At 42.9% G+C, this 9,087-nt stretch overlaps 1 pseudogene; it reads left to right on the top strand.

Moving 5' to 3' along the window:
- Nucleotides 528-8,557, top strand: LOC102178866 (annotated as a pseudogene).

The following is a 9,087-nucleotide window of genomic DNA, read 5'->3' as shown; positions in this document are numbered from 1 at the left end:
CCTCCACTCAGGGAGCGGCCAAGGGAGCCAGAAGTGGGGAGGAGCACGGAGGGCGGTGCGAGGCTGGGCGAGGGGTGGGGAGGAGAAGCGCGCGACCTGCGCTCCTCACGCCCCGCCTCCAAGCCGGCAAGATGGCGGCCGCTGAGCCGCCCACTTCCCCTCCTCCGGCGAACACGTGACCCCGAGCGCTCTGCCCGGGGTGGGCCGAGCGGAAGGGAAAGGATTAGCAGGAGCGGAGTGGGCTCTTCCGGGGATGCTCGGGTCCTCGGGACGCTGGTGGCTTCGAGGGGGCGGGAGCATCTTTGCCTTTCCCCTGCCCGCAACCCTGTTAATTTACGTGGTGACAAGAAATGGTTGTAAGCGATGGGAATATAAAAATCCTGCGAGGCGTTATGTGGGAGATTACGCACCTCGGCAAGAGCGACCGATGAAGTCCTGGCTCCCATAGAAGCCACACCACGGCCAACAATTTACTTTGTAGTTTGCCTCTTTTGTAGAAGTTGAAATTGAGGATGGGGAAGTGCGGAATGGGGGCGATTCGGAAGCGAGAATCAAACCCAAAGGAGGCATCCGAGTAAAATTGCCGCTGTCTCAACCAAAACACTTATCGGGAACGTCGCTCACCGCTAGGGGTCCACATCGTGACAGCTAGGAGACCTGGAGAGTTTTTGCAAGCGATTTGGAACCCTCCAGTCTGCGACCAGAATTTTCCTGGACACTTGGGTGCAGTGGTAATCCCTGTATACTAAGTACAGGGACTCAGGGTCCTGCATACTAAGTACAAAATTAAAAAAAAAAAACAATGGTCAAAACATGAAAAAAAAGTGTTGACGCTAAATTGAATTCTTCAAAATAAAGTACTAATGGCTTGAAAGTTTTCCTCTATCAACTAGGAACACAAAGCCTGAAATTGGTATGAAAATCAGGTTTCTGTTTGCAAAGAGACAAGACAAAGAAAAAATTACAAAAGATTTCCTTTTTTTTTTTTTTTTGATAGAGCTGTGGGGCTTGTGGGATCTTAATTTCCTGACCAGGGATTGAACCCTGTCCTGGCAGTGAAAGGGCTAAGCCCTAACCACTGGACTGCCAGGGCATTCCCTAAGATTCCCATTTTCTAGTTTATATTTTTCATATTAAATTTAGAGTCTATCCAATTTCACATATTTATATAATGGCATTTGCTTACCTCATAGCTCAGTAAAATTAAAATAAATTTTTACTAATTGATTTCTCTCACACCCATCTTTCTTCACTCAACATTTCTTGCTTGCTCCCTATAGGCATTTGAATTTCCAGTTGCTGACTTTGGATTTTGTGGCCTAAAATGGCCTTCATCATGTCAAGATTCTTAATATATTCTTCCATATTTATTAACACTTTTAATGATTTTGTTTCCCAGATTCAGTTTACATGGAATTTTTTATATGAACCCTTGCATAGTCCATTAAATTAAATCGGAGATTATTTTTCACAGATGGATAGCCTGTTTTTTTTGAAACATGAGTTGGGATTATCTGTATACTGGGAAGTCATCATGAGGGAATGCTGCTGCTGCTGCTAGGTCACATCAGTCTTGTCCGACTCTGTGCGACCCTATAGATGCAGCCCACCAGGTTCCCCCTTCCCTGGGATTCTCCAGGCAAGAATACTGGAGTGGGTTGCCATTTCCTTCTCCAATGCATGAAAGTGAAAAGTGAAAGTGAAGTCGCTCAGTAGTGCCCGACTCTTAGGGACCCTGTGGACTGCAGCCTACCAGGCTCCTCTGTCCATGGGATTTTCTAGGCAAGAGTACTGGAGTGGGTCACCAGTGCCTTCTCTGTATGAAGGAATGAGTTATCAGCTAATGAATGAACGCTGTCAAATGTGAGTTATCCACATCTCAATCCAGTTCTGTTGTTTTCTTTTAACTGTGTAATGTGACAGTAAAGAGCTTTCTTTAATGTGATTTCTCTGTGAAAACAAAACTACCAGGATTGATGGTAGTGAAAGAAGTAAAGTAAAGCAATCTGAGAAAGTGATGGCTCTTAAGCAGAAAATATGAGTTATGTACAAGGTTTCTGAGCAGTCTAAAAACATGTTTCATAACACTTGCGACAGAGACCTGCAATCAAAGATTTAGGTACACTAGCTCAGCAGGTAAAAGTCCTATCACAGAAGGGTGACAGCCTCTGTAAGTGAGGCTGTCATGTAAAATGTCCTGGAAATTGGTGTTAGTCATCTGTGAATTGGGCTCCCCTGGTGGCTCAGACGGTAAAGCTTCTGCCTGCAATGCGGGAGACCCAGGTTCGATTCCTGTGTTGGGAAGATCCCCTGGAGAAGGAAAGGGCAATCCACTCCAGCACTCTTGCCTGGAAAATCCCATGGACAGAGGAGCCTGATAGGCTACAGTCCATGGGGTCTCAAAGAGTCGGACACGACTGAGCGACTTCACTTTCACTTTCATCTGTGAATGGTAAAGAACCTGCTAATGCAGGAGATGCTGGAAACGCCAGTTTGATCCCTGAGTTGGGAATATCCCCTGGAGGAGGAAATGGCAACCCACTCCAGTATATCCTTGCCCTACAGTTTGTTGGGTTGCAAACAGTCGGATGCAACTGGGTGACTGTGCGCTCATGCACCATATCTGAGGCTCCTCTCATGCTTAGCACCAAAAAAAGAATGCTTCCTTCCCCATTTCTAAAAGGGGAGTCTTATGACTATTTCTAGTCACTACAGCTGTGAATGCAAGCACCTTGTATCGCCTCTGGGAAATCAGGAAAGAGGAATTATAATATGCTTTTTCTTTCCTTGCTGTGGAACTGAAGAAGCTACGTGCTCCAGACGGGACAGCCTGTCAGCCTGGGTCCTAAGTGACTATGTGGAGCAGAGTACCAATTAAAACTCTGCCAGAGGTGTACACGCGGTCTTTATTATTCTGTGTATGAATTTTGGTTACCCATTGCTTTTGGTGTGATCTAAGCAAATATGAAGAAAATGTGAATAGGTGTTTACAGCTCATTGGAGTCCATATCTGCTAAATCTGGGATAGGTACACTGTATCAACTTTTCCTCTTCAATCCTTCTCCAATACTGAATAATTATTTTTATCAGGGGAGCTGGCCCCCAGGTTATATAATTGAAAAACTCCCTTGCTTCGTCTTCACACCTGCCCTAAACATAATTCAACTCTCAACTTCATTCAAGCTAAAGGTTTGCCCCTCCTCTAGCTTTTTCCTGCTTCAGATGTGAGTCTTGCTGTGATAAAGGAAGTTGTGCCAAGTTTCTCCACATTCCTGGGCTTTACTCATCAGAGTTTACTCCTCCTGTCTTGCTGGTCAGCTGCTATTTCTGAACCCCTCCCCCAGGGTTTGGTATAAGAGAAGAGCTTAGGGGAAAGGGCCACAGCTTTTCCCAGTTGGGGCAGGATGCTGTTATCTTCAAAAGTTGGTTCTCTGTGGACTTGGAGGACTCACAAAAGTTGGCTCTTTCTCTCTTGTGTGTGTCACGGTTGTGGACTTTTTTTAGCTCTCTTACTGGGACCTAGGCAATGCCTCTCCTCTGGTTAACTGCCTATGACTCCTCTCTCCCCGCCCCCAAGTTCATGGCCTTCTGCAGGTTCTGTAAAATAAACTATCCTGAAGTTCCTTTCCTCCCAGAGCATCCTGCATGGGAAGGACCTTTTTAATGACTCCAAGTCATTTCCTTCTAGGTATACTTGTCCCACAGGACAACTCATGCATCTTTGCCCTACTGGCAAGGGCAGTGCAGCTCACTCTCCATGCAACCCACCTTGCTCACCATCCCAGGAAAGCTGGTCAGCCAGCATTTTGCATATGGACTTCCTCAGGTGGGAGTTAGGACATGAGTCCCTGTGGACTTTCCAAATCCAGGAGATCTAAGCCAAACATTCTGCGAGGTGCTAGTGGAGGTCTCTATCTCAATTGGCTCTGTGTGTGTGTGTGTGTGTTAGTCGCTCAGTCATGTCCAACTCTTTGTGACCCCATGGACCATAGCCTATTAGGCTCCTCTGTCCTTGGAATTCTCCAGGCAAGATTACTGGAGTGGGTAGCCATTCCCTTCTCCATGGGATCTTCCTGACCCAGGGGTCAAACCCAGGTCTCCCACATTACGGGCAGATTCTTCACGGTCTGAGCCACCAGGGAAGTCCCCACTTGGCTTTAGGCAAAGGGGAAAAACCCCCTCTCCCTCCCAGAATTGTGGGAGAGGAAATAGAGAGCTCACAGGGAACTCCCCAACACAATTCTCATTCCCTTGTATTGATTCAGTGTGGATAATTAGTAATAGTAATGCTGGCAGATTGGTTCACAATCTCATCCCATCTCCCTTTGAAGTGGATGGGAGAAGAGGTTGCCTGGCATCTATTGTGTTGCTTTCTGCCTTTGAGACCTTTACTGAAACTCCAGAGACGACAGGGAGCACCTAACTAACATCCTGTCACAACTCCTGTCTGTCATCAATTCAAGAACCTCTTATTAGGACTTCCCTGATGGTCCAGTGGTTAAGACTCTGCACTTCCAATGCAGGGGGTACAGTTTCGATCCCTGGTTGGGAAACTAAGATCCGCATGTTGCATGGCGTGGCTGGGAAAAAAAAAAAAGAGAGAGAAACTCTTACTAAACTCTTATTAGACAGATGAAAACAGCTTACAGCTTTTACACACACACACACACACACACACATCCTGTAGCAGACATATAGCAATGATAGATAGAACTTGAAAAGAGTAAAGAGATCTAAGTTTTAAAACATCAACACCTCTGTGAATTTGCTAAAGCCACAGAGCCCATGGGCTCTGAAATAAGTCTGGAAGCAAGGGTAGCAGTCAGAGATTTGTGCCTCCCAGGAGGTGGGGGACCTGGGATGGATTTTCAGCTTGAAGCCAAGGACACCCTTACCCCTACATGCAAGCTGAACAAAACTATTGTCAACTTTCTGCTTAGGGCTATAGCCTTATGAAAAGCTGTATGCTGAGAGTGGGACAAAAATATTGACAGTCTTTAGATGAGAACGGAGCCTAGACATTCCCTGTGAGTGGAATGGCAATAGTGTGATACCCTACGTATCAGTAATAATGAAACAGAGCAAGACCCTATGGTCTTTGCCCCTCATGTCCTCTGCCTGCCTTTTGTCTGTGGAAAAACTTAGGCAAAGAGTAAGTTTAATCAGAGAAATGAGAACATGCAGAAACAAAGGAAAACAGTCAAAAAAGACCAAATAATAATAATGTACTAATTGAGCATAGTTAAGGACCTTTAGTTCCTCCTCAAGGGCTATAGTGGAGAAAGCAATGGCAACCCACTCCAGTACTCTTGCCTGGAAAATCCCATGGATGGAGGAGCCTGCAGTCCATGGGGTCGCTAAGAGTCGGACATGACTGAAGTGACTTAGCAGCAGTAGCAGCACCAAGGGCTATAGATAATGCTCTGAGCCATATCTATATGGCTTATAGATGAGCTGTCTTATAGATGTTAAAACAAAAACCACCACAATATTGTAAAGTAATTAGCCTCCAATTAAAATTAATTAATTAATTTTTAAAAAACGGCAGGTGGAAGAAGCTAATTGCATGATGATTAGGCTGTACCCATGACATAAGCTGCTACAATTCTAAGAACTGGCTTTAAGAAATGGGAACAAATGGACCCTGGAACTGAAGATTAACTGTACCTAAAATAACCAAGATGATGCTGGTAAGACCACCAATGACCAGTTCGAAGATGAGCTGACTGTGCTGACTGCTTTGGGTACGGAGCCCCCTCTCCCTGACTATACAAGCTCTTACCCCCGGCTTGTGGGGGCGGGGAGGGGGCAGTTTGCCTTTGACAGATGTCTGCCCTTCCCCCACAGTTGCTGACGTCTGAAATAAAGCAAACCTTCCCTTCCACCAGCTTGGCCTGTTTATTGGTTTTTGAGCAGGGAGCAGCTAGACCCCACTTTTTGGTAATAATTATAATTAGAAAGCATGATATTCTGTTAAACATGGTGGATTCAATTCATGCCTTTGTCACTATTAAGTCCCTAAACACCACTCAAGTGACTGTAAAGGATTTTCCTTTTTAAGATATAATCTCATATATGCAGTGTGGAAGTGTGAGAGATATTGCCCTGTGGGGTTGATTTTAGTCAATGGGAGACATATTACTAGAAATGTAAACTGCTCGCTAACACACAAATAATACAACTTGAGCTTCAAATTTCATAAGATATAGTTTTGTGTTCTCTGTTTCTTTAGCCCTTTTTATTGTCTAAATGGCCATATGAAAAGGTGCTAAACAGTTATCAGAGAAGTGAGAAAAGATACAAAACAAATTTCTAAAATAATTAAAACTTAAAATAATTAAAATTAAAATTTAAGGGGCATATAGCCATGGGAGCTATCGTACAGGGTCGGTGGGCATGTAAGTTACTATTGGCACTTTGAAACATTGGCAATAATTTTTTCTTTCTTTTTTTTTCCTGCCGTGCTGGGTCTTCATTGCTGCATGGCCTTTCTCTAGTGGGGAGTGGGGACTACTCTCTAGTTGCGCCGCATGGGTTTCTCATTGTGACGGCTTCTCTTGTTGCAGAGCATGGGCTCTGGGCTCTCAAGCTTCAGCAGCTGTGGCTCCTGAGCTCTAGACCACAGGCTCAATAGCTGCGGCCTGTGGGATCTGCAGCATGTGGGATCTTCCTGGATCAGGGATCAAACCTGTGTCTCCTGCATTGGCAGGTGGATTCTTTACCACTGAGCCACCAGGGAAGCCTGGCAATATTTTTTAAAGTTGAACATATACAGTGTGATCCAGCATTTCCTAAGTAAATACCCATAAGAAATATCCACATCTGTGCATCAAAAAGATAAGAAAAAGTTCTGGAAATGAATTGTGGTGATAGTTGTAGAATATTGTGAATGTACTTAATGCCACTGGATTATATATTTAAAAATGAATAAAAGGGGAAATATGTATGTTTTACCACAATAAAAATGACACACAAAAGTGTTCTCATGGCATTATTTATAGCAGTAAATATTTCAGCTGTAGAATGAATACTGTAGAATTTCAACTGTAGTAGATTCATACAATGGAATACTATATACCGATGAAAAAGAAGACTATCACTAGATGCAGCTATATGGATTTCACAGATACAGTATTGTACTAAAGAAAGCCACACGCACAAAGAAACAAATTATATGATTTTTTTTATACCAAGTTCAAAAACTAAACAAAATACAGTGTTTGAAGTTCAGGTAGTGGTTACATGAGGGGAGTTTCTGGAATCCTTTTCTATTTCTTGATTTAGATGTATTCATTTTGTCATAATTCATTAAGCTATACACTTAGGATTTTTGCACTTTTCTGTATGTTAGGGAGAGGGATAGATTGGATGTTTGAGGTTGGTAGATGCAAACTGTTGTATTTGGAATGGATAAACAACAAGTCCTAATGTATAGCACAGGGAACTATATTCAATATTCTGTGATAAACCATGATGGAAAAGAATATATATATGTATATATATAAACAGGAATCTCTGGAGTCCTTCTACCCTGACTCCTTCAGAGCTTGATTGAATGTTGATCCAACCCTCTTAACAGCTGGTCTTCCAAAATACAAATGAATTTTCCTAACACCATATTCTCCTTTGGTAGTATTTCAGCCAAGTATTGGAAAAATCCAGCCAGGTTCACTATTCCTGTGACACATAAGGCTGGAGAAAACAATGAAACTGTCCTGCCCTCCCTCCTCAAGTTTACATATAGGGAAAAGCACCCAGATGAAGCTCCTCTCTAGGAAATACTCTCCCAGAAAAACCTAGAAGGTAATGAAGTCTCAGATATTTTTAAAGTTACTAGCATTACAGGGGAGAAGGCAATGGCACCCAACTCTAGTACTCTTGCCTGGAAAATTCCACGGATGGAGGAGCCTGGTAGGCTGCAGTCCATGGGGTCTCGAAGAGTCTGACACAACTGAGAGACTTCCCTTTCACGTTTCACTTTCATGGATTGGAGAAGGAAATGGCAACCCACTCCAGTGTTCTTGCCTGGAGAATCCCAGGGACGGGGGAATCTGGTGGGCTTCCGTCTATGAGGTCGCACATAGTTGAACACGACTGAAGCGACTTAGCAGCAGCAGCAGCAGCAGCATTACAGGCAGAAGAAAGCTTTTCTATAGTATGATCTTTAGCAATAGTGGTCCAATAAAATTAAGTGAAATGGTAGATCAAATAGAAACTTGAAGACAAGAAGAAGAGCAGAAGCTGAAAAACAATTATTTTATGGTACTCCTATTACTATCCAAAATTTCTTAAGTTGGAAGGCCAACTTTGATACAGAACTCTTGGAAATTTTTTTAAATGAGTGAAAGTAAAAGAACAAGCAGGAAAAAGTAAATTAAGTGGGAAACAGTTGTCCGAAACAGATCATAATCTTGACACAGCTAATACCCAGTTCTTGGAGGATGCTGGATACAGCGTGGAGGTTGATGAGTCACTTGTCCAGAAATTAAATGACTTGGAGCCAGAAGATAAGGGGGATGATCCAGACTACAATCCTGCTGACCTGAGAGTGACTTGACCAACTAGCAAACTATCCTCATCTTAAAGAGGCTTGACTGCCGCAGCATCTGTGTCTATGCTGAGGGTGTGTATTGGTTTTCTTTTTTTTTTTTCATAAGAAAAAATAATTTTCAGGAAAAAAATCTTCTGACAGCTTTTATCATTGAGCTTAATAAACTGACCTTAAAATTTCAACCAATCAGTAAAAATAATGAACTCCAGGTAATGATATGCATGCTGAAATATTTAAGAGTGAAATGTGCTTATATCTGTCATTTCCTTCCAAGTGAATAAAAAATAAGACCCTTGAAATCAATAGCAGAAAGGATGAATAAATGGAAAATTGCATGATAAGGCAGATAAAGTAAAATGTTAACTGTAGAAATTAGGTGTTGAACATTTGGGTATCACTGTACAATTCTTTAAACTTTCAAGTGTGAACATCTTCAGAATTAAGTAAAAGCCTCACCAGATTGTGAATCACTATATTGTACTTCTATTGTACATCAACTATACTTCAGTAAATAATGAGTATAGAAACAATTCCTC

Source organism: Capra hircus, chromosome 23, assembly GCF_001704415.2.
Source record: "Capra hircus breed San Clemente chromosome 23, ASM170441v1, whole genome shotgun sequence".
Taxonomy (NCBI): Eukaryota; Metazoa; Chordata; class Mammalia; order Artiodactyla; family Bovidae; genus Capra; species Capra hircus.
Note: the sequence above shows the minus strand (reverse complement) of the source record. Positions and strands in the feature narration are given on the sequence as shown.